Source organism: Parasteatoda tepidariorum, chromosome 8 (genome assembly GCF_982258835.1).
Source record: "Parasteatoda tepidariorum strain Cologne lab strain chromosome 8, Ptep-v5.0, whole genome shotgun sequence".
NCBI classification, from domain to species: Eukaryota; Metazoa; Arthropoda; class Arachnida; order Araneae; family Theridiidae; genus Parasteatoda; species Parasteatoda tepidariorum.
In genome coordinates this window covers 58,534,552-58,549,619 of record NC_141762.1, presented here as the reverse complement: position 1 = coordinate 58,549,619, position 15,068 = coordinate 58,534,552, and the positions used below count along the sequence as shown (strand labels likewise).

General features: G+C 29.8%; 1 protein-coding gene across 2 annotated transcripts in view; it reads left to right on the top strand.

Moving 5' to 3' along the window:
* Positions 1 to 15,068, top strand: part of LOC107450819 (substance-P receptor) — a 231,668-nt gene that overhangs the window by 100,456 nt on the left and 116,144 nt on the right. The window contains exon 1 of one of the 2 annotated variants that reach the window (XM_043043079.3): positions 14,102 to 14,240. The exons of the other annotated variant lie outside the window; for it this stretch is intronic. The gene's annotated coding sequence lies outside the window, so the exon portion shown is untranslated. Of the gene's footprint in view, positions 1 to 14,101; positions 14,241 to 15,068 lie in introns of those variants that run through there. 2 annotated transcript variants of the gene reach the window in all.

Below are 15,068 nucleotides of genomic sequence, written 5' to 3'. Positions count from 1 at the left end.
TTAAGGCGTAAAATTACAATATTTTAAATATTAATGTGTGCAGACCTGGAGACCCCTGGGCAAGTTCCCTTTTCTGCCTATGCTGTAACCAATCCCTGAATATTAGTGGTGTTGGGAGTAACGAGAGTTAGTAACAAAATCTGAATCTTAGAATTAAAAAAATTAACCTAGACAAGCTAAGCACAAACATAGAAAGAAAGTACTCAGTCCTGTTAGTTTGATCCTAAGTTAAATTCTTCGAACAGGTGAAACATCAAGAATTCAGAACGACGAAAGACCGAACATATTGTGAATGAGAGTGAAAGAGCAGAAATTGGATCAAGTTCAGAGTGTTTCATATTATTTTATGTATAAATTTATTTTTTAATGAAAAGTAGGGTCATAAAAATCCTTCAAATATTACTTCTTTATTAAATTTTTATATTTAATCGTCTTATATACAGGAAAATTATGCAACCAAAGAGATGCGGCACGTGACTTCTATGTAGTTTTATTTTGTCTGTGCGACGTTATGTTAAATTTGGTCACTGAAAATTTCAATAATTTTCGTTGTTCCATTCGAATCTTTACTCTTAGTATGACTTTACATTCACTTCAAATGCTCTCATATTAAATAGATTTTTTTAGTAATATGCAGGCTATGCTGGCTTCCATTTTTAGTCCTTTATTTCCCAGAATGGTAAGACTGAAATCGCTGTTGTAATTCTAACCACACGCGTCCGTATATTAATTTTATATGTAGATGCGTGTGGTTAGAATTACTTTAATTAATATTTTGCATGATCTCTTAATTTGTTTATTAATTAGTACTAAATAATAAGCGTGTCTAAAGAGGATCTTTAGAACCACATTTTCGTTTGCGAAATTTATATTCCAAAAGAAATTGGTTAATTGTTAAACCAATTTTGGTTAATTGTTAATCCATCATCTTGGTACTTTGAACCCTAATATTGTTCAAATGTATTACAACGAAAATAAGGAGTTAAATTGAATCATTTTATCTTTAAATTAGCACCGTAATATTTCAAAATCAAGTATAACAAGAATTAATTTTCCTTATAATGTTGCCTAAATTTTCCCCATGTTCTTATAGTAGCAAATTCGCTAGGTTTTATTGTTTAACGCGTTTTAAAATTTATAGCAGCATACACCAAAAGTTAATGAAAGTGTTTTTTGTTTCGCTTGTTTTGAAAACTATTTATTTGTTAAACAAAAAAAATTTAACTCTTCTTTGATAAAAACATGGATCGTCTAGCTCTAAGCTATTTAATAAAATATATAAAATGAGTGTGATTAGGATAGGTGCAAAATAAAACAACAAATCAACATTTGAAGAAAAAAGAACATTTAAAATTTAGAGGACTTAATATTGCAATTAATTATCACTGCTCGGAAGCTGGATTTCGAACTTTGACTGGGATATACAGTTTTTGTTGCTTCTAGAACTGTGCTTGTGGCCACCAGATGGCGCTTGATAAACATAGTGCTGTTTCAAACTTCGTAATTTAGAAGAAAAATTTCAAATTGTTAGCTGCGGCAGTTAAATTATAAGTAAACTAGGGTTTCTAAAAAGATTTCTGTTTTAGAATGAGTATTAAATTCGGATTTTTCAATATTTTCTCACATTGACAGAATTTTTTTTAAAAACTATTATAACCACGGCAAAAAACACACAAAAAACAGCAACATTCTCTACATCCAATTAACCGCTAAGTTTATGATTAATTGGACTCCTTTCCCTTACATTTACAGGGGTTTAGATCTGTTTACAACTGGTATGGTTAAAAAACTATGAATACAATACTATATGGTCTTCTAAGCATTTACTACTACCATGGCTTCAAAATCGTAAAAATGAAATATAACTGGGCATTGGAGTTAGGTTATGTTAGGCCTTTCGTTATGTATTAAACATTGGAGTTGTGGTTGAATCTTGTTTTGTCAGGATAAACCACGGAATGCGGCTTAACTAGTTTATCCGTGCCATTTATCTTGAGAGATGGGAAAACTAGACGTTTTGTGTTAAGCAGCTTCGTGGTGCTGTCATATATCCGTGAATGGAAGTTTCGTGTTCCAATATTCCAGAGTCGCCAATTGAGGTTTACAGGACTCTGAAAACTCTTAATGAGTTGAAGGAAGGAAAGGAATATTGTGGTGTCAACATTGGGATTCGAAGCCAAGATTAAATGGTTATTAAATTGACATATTAGCTCGATTCTCATTGGCAGAGAACCTAGTTGGAACTGATAAAATTTTGGCTGTTTAATCGTATTTGGGAGAAACATCAATAAATGATTTTTCTCACAGTTAACTATTCGAAATAATCTTTTTTTATGAATACTTGAATCTCTTAGTCCAATTTGGTAAAATAATAACATAAATTGTTATTTAAACATTTTTTTTGGAGAAATTTCTAACAATGCAATAAAAATGGCAGATTTGAAAAAACTAAAATAGTGTGCTTAAAAAATCTCTTAGTTTATAACGTTTTATGTGTAATGAAGTTTTTGTGCGGTAGCACCTACCTTCATTGTTTATGCATATGCTATTAGTGCATGTAAAGCTACCTATGCTATAAACTACAGAATTTTTTAACATAAATATCCTTTTTTTCGGATTTTTATAGCTACTTACAACAACCCAAACTGAATTAAAGATGAAAATTAAATTCAGAAAATAACTGAGTTTCTAAAGTATGTTTTTACCAATTGAGTTAAAGCAGATGTTTTGTAGTTCAAAGGATGTAATAAAAATAAAATGCATATTTGCTTCTTTTTCCGCTTTATTCCCACGAGTTTCTTGAGATTCGTGATTAGTATTGTCAGTTAAGGGATATGTTCCAAACTTTTCATAATAATATACACTATAGATATGCGAGTTAAAACAAAATTTTATTTTGTTATGGTTCGTATCAGTACAAAATATTGTAAAAAAATGAACAGGTTTATTTTACATGCCTAGTTTACTTCGTTTTAAGTTAATTAAATATATTTTCGCAGATTTTGAGAACAACGCTTTTCAGTTCTTTTAGTTTACGATTCCTTTTACTTTGTGAGACGCCAGGATGATTCTAATCAAAGTGAATTTTTAAAACTCGAGTGAAAAGACAAGAATTTATTTTTTATTAAAAAATGAAATGTTTTATTATTTATAAAAAGAAACTTAACTAACCTAAAAACTTACGTTTTGTGAAGTTTGTAAAATAAAATAAAATACAATTGCGTTTAAGCAATTAGAATTTTTTTAAGCGTAATAGTGAGAATACTAAACTTCTTAAAATATTTTATTTTTTACAGTATTTTCTTACATTTTCTAACTTTTGTCTTGTTTTACGTTATATCTTGCTTTGCTGCTCAAAATCTGTAAAATTTAGAAGTTTGAAATTAAGAAGGTGTGTAAAAAGTGTATAAGAATCACGATGGAATAAAACAAAATTACTATTCAATAATTAGTTAAACAATTATTAACTATTAAACTTAAAGAAAACAATCTATGTTGATCGATCTACTGTCCAGTAAACTGAAAGAAAATAAGCTACTATTAAACTTAATACTATTAAACTTAAGGAAAATAAGCTACTATTAAACTTAATACTATTAAACTTAAAGAAAACAATCTATGTTGATCGATCTACTGTCCAGTAAACTGAAAGAAAATAAGCTACTATTAAACTTAATACTATTAAACTTAAAAAAAATAAGCCACTATTAAACTTAATTCTATTAAACTTAAAGAAAATAAGCTACTATTAAACTTAATACTATTAAACTTAAAGAAAACAATCTATGTTGATCGATCTACTGTCCAGTAAACTGAAAGAAAATAAGCTACTATTAAATTAAAAGAAAATAAGCTACTATTAAAATTAATACTATTAAACTTAAAGAAAACAAACTACTATTAAACTTAGTACTATTAAACTTAAAGAAAATAAACTACTATTAAACTTAATACTATTAAACTGAAAGAAAATAAGCTACTATTAAACTTAATAGTATTAAACTTAAAGAAAATAAGCTACTATTAAACTTAATACTATTAAACTTAAAGAAAATAAGCTACTATTAAACTTAATACTATTAAACTTAAAAAAAAAAACTACTATTAAACTTAATACTATTAAACTTAACGAAAATAAGCTACTATTAAACTTAATAGTATTAAACTTAAAGAAAATAAGCTGCTATTAAACTTAATAGTATTAAACTTAAAGAAAATAAACTACTGTTAAACTTAATACTATTAAACTTAAAGAAAACAAACTACTATTAAACTTAATGCTATTAAACTTAAAGAAAATAAGCTACTATTAAATTCTAGTGTCATAGTGTCATACAACTGATCGATCTAGTGTCATACAACTGAAATACTTAAATACAGCTACAGAGTTGACATACTGATACGATCATTTTGAATTTTAACAAATTTTTCAAAATTCCTATTTGTTCGAAAATTACTGCAATTTTAACTGCCTTTTTGCAAATTTTTTCCTTAATAATTATATATCCATTGGTGTACAATTGAAACCTAAGAAACAAAAAAAAATTAATAGATTAGAAATAAGAGAGATATCAGATGTTCTGAGATATAAATGTTACCATTTATACCGAAATTTTTAAAAATATTAAAACTGAAGAGAAATAAAAACTTCTTCCAATGAAATCTTTTTTACGATTATCGTTATTTATTGTTAAAAACGAAAAAATTACTTTTATTTAATATTTCTTATTGTGTCGAACAATTTTTATTCCTAAGTAATTTTTTTTTCAAGTGCAGTTGATTATTTTTCAAATCCAGTTATCCTTTCAGTTTGTTAATATTAACATATTATTGAAATGTGCTTACATAAAATTACGTTAATTATACATTTTGAGCCGCGATGGCTCAGGGGATAGAGTATTCACCTTCCAATGAGGTGAACCGGGTTCGAATCCAGCGATGGATGTTCGATACGAATCCGCACTCGGCTTTCACCGACCACAGTGCTGACGTGAAATATCCTCAGTGGTAGATGGATCATGGGTTGTAGTCCCTATGCAGTCAAGCTTACCGTTTGAGGTTCTCATGGTCTTCCTTTCAATGTAACGCAGATGCGGGTTAGTTCGATCACAAAGTAATCCACGAAGGAAAACTCCTTCCAATACTTGATCCAAGAGTTCCCTTGTCTTCTGGATTGGGTTCGCAATTACAAGACTACGGAGTTGAACATTAGTAGTAGTAAACCCTAAAAAAATATGTCAGATGTTCAACGAAGGTTATAAAAAAAGCAGATTTTTAAAAAAAACACTGTAACGAATTTTTTTTTTTTTTTTACAAGCGAACAAAATTATACTTTTTATAAACTTTAAGAAATTCAAGGGGGCAGAATGGTTTATGTTCATGAAGGTTTATGCTATGGTTATGAGCGGTGAGAAAAGCGAAGAGATGGTAGTAATGGTTATAAAAACGCACTTTTGTTAGTAAAAAAAGACTGGAGGACCTATGGGAAGAATATTGTCTTATTCCTTTTGAGAGTTAAGAAGAACGGGCTTGTCTTTACGCTTTGGATGGCTCTGTGTAAGAGAATGCACTTCCTACGTACTTCACTCAAACTGTGGTGTAATACCTCTTCAAATTTGAGCAACCCCCTAAAACTGTGTAAAGGAACACTTTACTTCAAGTTTACGCCAAATAAAACTTTTGTACACAATTTAAAGGGCGTAAAAAATCTAAACACCTTAATTGGAAAAAGATTTCATTAATCTCACGAGCATTCACGAAATAAATGAGTTTCTTTCGCTTCCGAAAATACCAACGTTGACGCACTTTCCGTCAGCAGTTTGTTTACATTAAGTAATATTTGACTTAAGTTTTTGTTTTCTTTCATGCCGATATACAATATCTACTATTATAAAATTTAGCTGTTAAAATGTGTATGCGCGTTTTTTAGTTGTGTAAAAAAGATAGCATTTAAATTTTACTATCTAAATAGAATTCATCCTAATATTCTCTCTGTGCAATGTGTATATTAGAGGAATAAATTGATTTTATTTTTAAAAAATACTGTTTATCTGCAACCTAAATTTATGATTTTTGCATTATATTGTATAGTAAAAAAATCTTTACTAATTCTTATGTGTATATTTTATTGTAATTTTAATTTTAGTATTACTATATTAAGATCATGGTGGCGGCAATTTAATAACAAGTAGTGTAAATGAACATTTTAGGTGTCTCACTGCATCAGGAATTATTCTTGGTTCTTGGTGTAAAGTTGTTGCTACCATTTTTGGTGTTAAGATACACGTAATTTATTTATTGTGCACTTTTGCACTTTTCCCAAGAACCCTTACCACGATGAGGCCTATTACAACTAAAAAAGGCACACTGCAGAAAAGGGTTTCTTAAAATTGAGCAAAAATATTTCAAAATAGCTTCAAAACAAATAATAGTTGAATTTAAAAGCTCCATTAATTCAACATTTAAACAGCATATACTCAGTTTTGAGCAAAAGCCATAGCCACTTGAGTGATGTGGAAAGAGGAAGTGAGATTTTCGTTGTTATTGTTTCTAATGCCACTTGCCGCACTAGCAAGCCTGCTTGGTGAAACCGAGCAAATTTAAGGCAGAGGGTGCGTTTCTTGTCTTTCAGTGGCCCCACCTACGGCAGGGGCGGTCCCATTCATACATCCATTCATTCATCCACAGATCGTAATTTTTGACTTGGATCAGAGAATGATCGATCTCCAGTACCCCCAGAGGAATTGATTTCTTATGGGAACATGGAGGACTTTGCGACTCGACAGGTTTAATGTGCATCATTCACCATTTACTACACGGGGAGTCTTCGGTCGGCGGGGTTTGAACCCACGAACTCTCGGACATGGGCCCAGCGCCCTGCCGACCAGGCTGTCCCGGCCTAAGAGCTACCAGCCAGGTTATCCCGGCGGAGATTTTCGTTTAGTACGTTAGTGAGATTTTCGTTTACTGCCCGGTAGAGGGAGACTTAGGAACCTTTATAAAGTAGTCACCACAACGACGCATCATGACAGGCTGATTTCTAACTTCAATGGTACAAAGGGTTGCAGTTTAGAAAACGCGGTCCCAAATGCTTGGTCAGGAAATAGGACATTTTAATCACACCTTTTGCTTATTTTGCCATGATCTCAAGCTTTTAAGCAAATGAAATATTTGTCTGTTGTGCCAAAGCAGCGGCCACTTTCCCTGGACTGGGATGTAGTACAGCCATGGTGTTTAGACAATCCTACTTTGAATCCGAAGGCCTTTGGTACAAATCCTGCCAACAGCCATCAAACAGTTCTCACATTCAGTTCTCCTTCCACATCATTTTAGGGATAACGCATTTTTTTCCCTTCAAAAATGAGTATATGCTGTTTCAAATTTGAATACATGGGGTTTTCAAATTCGACTATTATTTCTTTACGAGTTGTTTTGAAACAATATTGCTCAATTTTGAGAAACCCTTTTTTGCCGCGTTCTATTCTTGGAGCTGATTTGACGTGTATCAGTTAGCTCAGAGGATTAGAAACAAAAACGAAATCTCAAATAGTTTAATATAAATCGTTTGATAAATCGTTGATCGTTTGATATAAAGGATTTGGCTTTTGGTACAAATCCTTTGGTACAAAACAGCCATTAAACAGTTCTCACACTCAGTTCTCCTCCCACATCATATTAGGGATTATGCATTTTTTTCTCTTCAGAAATGAGTATATACTGTTTCAAATTTGAATACATGGGGTTTTCAAATTCGACTATTATTTCTTTACGAGTTGTTTTGAAACAATATTGCTCAATTTTGAGAAACCCTTTTTTGCCGCGTTCTATTCTTGGAGCTGATCTGACGTGTATCAGTTAGCTCAGAGGATTAGAAACAAAAACGAAATCTCAAATAGTTTAATATAAATCGTTTGATAAATCGTTGATCGTTTGATATAAAGGATTTGGCTTTTGGTACAAATCCTTTGGTACAAAACAGCCATTAAACAGTTCTCACACTCAGTTCTCCTCCCACATCATATTAGGGATTATGCATTTTTTTCTCTTCAGAAATGAGTATATACTGTTTCAAATTTGAATACATGGGGTTTTCAAATTCGAAATTATTTCTTTACGAGCTGTTTTGAAACAATATTGCTCAATTTTGAGAAACCTTTTTTTGCAGTGTTCTAATCCTGGAGCTAATCTGACGTGTATCAGTTATCTCAGAGGATTAGAAACAAAAACCGAAATCTCAAACAGTTTAGTACAAATCGTTATATTCTAAAAGAGAAACAGCTTGTCATTTAAGTTTGAAAAAGTTATGTAACAATAGCAGCTGAAAAACTAAGTATATATTTGGAATTTTTCTTGCGAAATAATAGACTAAATACGAAGCGTGAAAAAATATCTTTACTATTTATCATACAACCAGTAAACTGTAAATTTTCCAAATCGATAGAGAACACGATGACGCCTGTACAGCTGAAACCCTTCTTCTTAAAGGATGTGTGATAGAATCAGAAGCACCTGTTTTTTCAATTCGTACTATTAGTTTACACTCTCCCTTTATATATTTATATATCTTGTTCAAATTTTCGATCGTTAATAAAATACTTTTTATTCATTCTCTCAAGTTCAAATACATTCTTTTAAACTTTGCAGTGGACGATGCTTGATGATAATACAGTTTTTTCAAATATTAATTCATTAATAGAATTTAATTAATTAATTTTAGTTCTATATGGGAGAAAAAAACTTCTATTATGTAAGATATTTAGCAGGATATAAATTTATAAGTCATCATCAGCTTTATAAATTAGAAACGAAAAAAAAATAGAAATCGAATAAATAGTAACAAACAAAAATAATAGTCCAACATCATATATAGAAAGGAAAATGGAAAATTGGAAGGAAATTCGCTTTCTATTTTACCACTTAATATTGTGATTCATATTTATATTAATCGTATTTATTGAATTAAAAATAGCTAAAATAAAAATTTTTTTTTGTTAACTTTAGTAGGAATTGACTTTAAAAATTTTTTTATGTTACTTGCTAAGTTGAATTTGCAAAAGAATGTAAGATACCGTGTAATTTACCGATTCTCGCAAAATTTGCACTTTTTTCGTTTAAAAAAAAATTTGAAATTTGTCTTAAAATTCTCCAGAATTTTTTTAACACCAAAACTTTGATGCAGCAATAAAAATATTCTATGTGCTTCAGCAAAATATGTAATTAACCCCTTCCTTCTCGCTCCCGTGAAAATGACTGGGTGAGTTTTCGCCCGCTATTTCTCGCCCCCGTGATACTGACGGGCTGGAGTTTTCAGTAGTAATGCGCCAATAAGAATAAAACTAATTCATTTCTTTTGCCCGGAAAACATTTTATTTCTAATTTTACACACCTGATGGCAGTAACAGGATGTTTTTAAGGTAATTTTAGATAGTTAGTTTATTTTAAACTAGTTGCAGCACTAATCAAGTTCGTAATACAAATACAAAAGCCAAGAAAAATAGGCGTTAAAAATACCGTTTTCTTGAAAATTAACCGATTGTTAAGGGGTTAAATATGAAGTCATTTTAAGTCAAATTATTTTGAATTAAGTCATAATATTGAAGTCAATTGAAGATTTAGTTGAGTTTTTAGTCCGGCTGATTTGAAAAATGCTGCTTCGAAAAAATCGCTTCTGAAGTAATCCGAGAATTTTTATGCAAAATAAAAGAGTAAAGGTATATGAGCAGGAAAAACAATAGAGCCTGATATTTTTTTCTCTTATTCAGCCTTGGGTACATTATTTTAAAGTATTAAAGCAGCCTTACACAAGTAATATGCAGGGTTATTCATAATTCCCTCCGGGGTTTCGAAGCAAAAAAAAAGAAGACGAATATGAAAAAAGGAAACATATGAAATTATTCCGAAACTATTTAAGTCTTACTTACATACATTACAGGTGTTCTATGTGTGAACCCTTGGTCACACGGCATACATCAATGCGATGATCTAGTTCCTGCCCGGAGGGAATTATGAATAACCCTGTATATACATGTACATACATCTTCGAGTAGTCTGTTAAGATGACTTTTTCTTTGCCACATAAGATTTTAGGAAAAAAATTTCGGTTAAAATTTTCTCGATTTTTTTGTTCTTAACAAGTTTTTAACGGTTCAAAAAGGTAAAAAATTAAATCTGGGATTTTATTAGATTTGTAGAAACTGCGAGAGATAATTTTAGATATTCTCTGGATTTTGTTTTTCTAAAACAAGTAACACAATAAAATTTTGCGATTCGTCATTTTTGATTGGTAATTTAATATTTGCAAAAATTTTTTCGAAATTTATATTTATTTAAACCGAGTAAAATCATTGAAAAAATTTCTTAAGGCCAGTGATACAAAAATGAAGATATTTATCAAAACTCTAAAAGCAAGCAAATGTTATTTTCGTGAAACAAAATGATATTCGCATGTCTTCAAGTGATTTCACGCGTGATTAAACCGAGATGAGGGCAGTGATTGTGGACTTACTCTCAGATAAAATAACGCAATTGAGATACTCGGTGGTGAACTTTGCAAATGCTGACCAAATAGCTAAATCTTCTCCAGTGAAAACTGAATTAATGGGATGGATTTTAGAAATAATGCACATATTGTTTCTTGAATTAATGGCCGTAATACCTATGTTCTTATTGGATTTCGAGGCATCGGTGGCCAGAATAGTAAAATCTTTCAAAAGGGTGTGAAGGGTTTCCTGAGGATTTCGTAGGAGAATTTCGTTGGGAGTTTTTTCATAGTTGGATACGGAAGATCATGTACACAGAGACAAAGGTTCGGGAGATCTGTGAGAAAAACCGCAATGCGGAAAGGAATGATGATGAATTAACTTATACCGTTTTGGTTGAAGATGTCATGAAACTTGAGAAAAATGTGTGTTTTTTTCAAGTCTGGTAAAATGGTATTTATATAATAGGAGATTCATTGGAGACCGAGAGCCAAGGGAACAGTAAGGAGATTGAATTGTTTTGTTACTAAGAAGAGTCTGTGTGATATTGAAGTAGTGCCAGATTCTTTGAGGAGAATAGGGATTGCCACTATTTCCAAAAGTTCTTATGAGAGGATTCAAAAGGCCATTCTCACTGAAAGCGATTGTGAGAAAATTAGATGCGAACGAGAACCTGATTGGCAAGTTTTTCGCGTGTAAATATTTACCAATATTCGGGTTCTTCTTCGCATGCGAAAAAATCGCAAGCATATGAAAAAAATTCGAAAATCGTGTTATACTAGAGGCTACAATGAGAGAAAATTATCCCTAAATCAATAAGCAACGCGTGTCTGTTTATTTTTAATAAAATAATGGAATCTTGACAAAATAGCCGACGGTACTGGACGAATTGAAAACTTATTGTAATTAGTTAAGGAAATATCAAAATTGCTAAAATCTTTGATGATCCCCTGCTACAGGTCCCTCGACCCCATTTGGTGCCTCGATCCACAGTTTAAGAAACTCTGATCTAGATGGGTAAAATGTCTCGTACAATTTAACTTGCCTATTCGACTATCGATTTTCAAAACAACCATTTAATTTGGCGGATTTCTCTTAAGATTTGGAGTTCATTTAAAACAAAACGAAAAAATATTTGATAATAAATTAATATTTTTAAAATTCATAAGAGCATAGTTCCTTTAATAAATAAAAATTAAAAAAAATTAAAAAAACTGAAAATCATTAAGAATTCAAAATTTGCTAGACAAGAGTTATATTTAAGTATAAAATTCAGTTATTGCAGAATGCTATGTTTCACATAAATTAATCGTTGAATTGTAATGTAATGCGAGAGTTTATGTTTTAATAATAAATTTTCCTATATATACGAATATTTTTAAAATGTTAGTATAAAAAACTAAACAAGACGAGAATAGCATTTGTTGAAATTTTGTATAACTTGTTCTCAAACTAATTTTGCTGAACATTTTTACAAAATTTCCAATACTATTGCCCAAAAGCCTGAGAATACAAAAATAAAAAACTGACTGGAAAACTTTCTTGAAGTTTTGTCTTCGAAAAGAAAAAAATAATAAAATTTATGTAACATTTAAAATAAAAGATTAAGATCAAATTTTTAAAGTCCTCTTATCAAATTCTTCAATTTATTATTGGCATTTAAGAAATAAATACTCTGCAATAAATAATTTAGTTAAATGACATTTCTATCATAATTATTGAAACGAATTAACGAGAGCTTCCAGAAACGAGCTTGCTTCAAATGAGCACGCAAACGAATGTTATAAAATAAAGTTTCTTTTTAGAATTGATTGTAAAAGAATAAGTTAAAAAAATACAAAAATAAATAACCATCACTTTCTCTATATTTTTTCCCGATACATCTGAAGCTTATGATAACAGCCTATCTATCAGTTTTTGTTTCACAATAATACCATCATATAATTTGTTATATGTGAATAAAAGCATTTTTCAAAGACATGTTTTATATGCATTGAAAAAAATAAAAGCGTTAACAAAAGAAATATTTCCAAAGATTTCAGATTTTTAGTTTCGTCGATTCGAATGGTTTCAAAATTTTCAAACTGACCTATTTATAAATGAAATTCTTTTTCTAGCCTATAGTTATGCTATTTTGTGAATAACTAGGAGCTTCGACCCCCTATTAGTTGCCGTTCATTAACTTCAAGAACTGCATAATTTCTACTTTAAATTAATTTCCCATTTAAATATAATTTCCCATTTAAATATAATGGTGGATCAGCCTTCATCTCCCTATCGCTCGACAAGCTCTGGCAATACTTGAGCAGTTACGTGCTCATTTTGCCTTATTCTTGCTTAATACCCCAGCATTAATATTTTAATTCTTATTATGCTATATTTATACTAGTGACTACTATGATAGGGTAGATAGAAAAGAATAGGGTAGAATTTAAAGAAAAAATCTTTCTATATCTATTTGCATAAATACTAAATATCTTTATTTTGAACTTTCATTTAATAAAAATTTCCCTTTTTTTCATTTAACGAAATTTGATTCATTGGCCATGTTTCTCTTCCAAAAAAAAAAAAAAAAAAAAGGAAAATACGAATATTATATGATCTTATATGATATTATATCTTTCTGTATGTAAATGCATAATTAGAGAAATAATTAGATATTAAAAAAATTGCAAAAATTCTTTTTACGTTTAGACATAAGCGGGGGAGAGGGAAAAAATTTACTTTTACAGGGATTGGCTTTTAATAATATGAATGATTCTAAATTGACTCCAAAACTAATTCGAAAACTTTCTATAAGTAAGAAAATAATTCAATGTTTGTCTAGCTAAAAACGAGTATCCTTTTAAACATTCTAAAGAAGGAAGAATGTTTGAAATTATATTCTAAAATTTCATATCGCGATTGATTATATTTCAATGGATTAGTTGCACGACATTATAATAGCCATTTTCAGATTATTAGTCCTTTTAAAGATAAGGAATATTCCAAATGAGTTGGAAAAAGTATTCTTCTTTTGCATTGATTGGTTTTTAATAATAGGAATGAAACTAAATTGACTCCAAAACTAATTCGAAAACTTTCTATAAGTAAGAAAATAATTCAATATTTGTCTAGCTAAAAACGAGCATCCTTTTAAACATTCTAAAAAAGGAAATTAAAAAAGAATGTTTGAAATTATGTTCTAAAATTTCGTATCACGATTGATTATATTTCAATGGATTAGTTGTACGACATTATAATAGCCATTTTCAAATTATTAGTCCTTTTAAAGATAAGGAATATTCCAAATGTGTTGAAAAAAGTATTCTAGTTTCTTAAGATGCTTTTATTTTATTTTTCAGACAAAATATTTCGAGGTGGGAAATTAAATTAACTCTGTTCTTGATAAAATTTTCATTTTCCTTCTAATCTCCAAAACGATCACCCACAATGAAAGGATAATTTCTTCCAATTTCCCTTTTTTCTCGAGAACAATTCTCTAGATACACACTGTAATGAGATAAAAGTTTCTTCCCCTTTCCCCCCTTTGCATTGTCCGGAATAAGCTTAGAACGTTTTTTGAGGGGTGACGGGCAAATATGTTGATCCAAAAGACGCATGCGCAGATTTATAGTGAACATAAATGCGCGAATAGTTCCGGAGAGAATCTTCATTCTGTTCTCCGGATAGTTTCCCAGGAAAAGTTCGAAAAATCATGCGCATCTTTCAACAGGATTTGTCTGATCGCAAAGTTTCTGAAATTCGCTTGCTTCAGTAAGGGTAAGTAAACTGACGATATTTTAAAGAGAACTTAAATTTTGTACTGTTGCCTTTAAAAGTTTTTATTCAACAGCACTCTGTGGATACTGGCTGATTTAAAAGTAATAATAAATTAAGAAATTTAAATTTAGTACTTTTTAAAAAATCTTGTAAAAAATTTTAATAAAATTATTTTTTAAAGCTAGCAAAACAAACACAGTTGCTTTTGGTACTAAGTTAAAATGTACAAAAATTATACAATATAACTACTAATATTACTTATTATAGTAATATAATTCAAAAAAATTAGTAAATTTTTAAAAATTGTTGATACGACATTTATTTTTTGTTTTTAAAGAATATGATAAAAGATTGGAAAATTTTTTCCTTATGGAGATGATGATTTAAATTTTCAGATATTTGGATAAAATATTTGCTTTAAATTTTTAACAGTCTGATTTAATGTTTCGTATAAAATTATTATAAGCATATAAGATATTTTATTTTAAAGATATAAAATACGAATATTCCACGTATATTATAGAAGCTTATAACAAGTGATGTTAAAAATTAAAATATGAAAATGATGCATTTATTTGTAAATATGACGTTTTTAAATAATGAAGATGTCATTTTTTGATGATAAATACAATCGATTTAAACAACAGATATGGTGCATTTAAACAAAAGTATGTCGTCTTCAAACATAGAAATTGATGTTTCTAAACAATGAATATGACGTCTTCAAACAATGAAATTGATGTTTCTAAACATTGGATATGACATTTACAAACAATATATTTCATCTAAACATAACATTTTCAAACAATAAATATTATGTATCTAAAC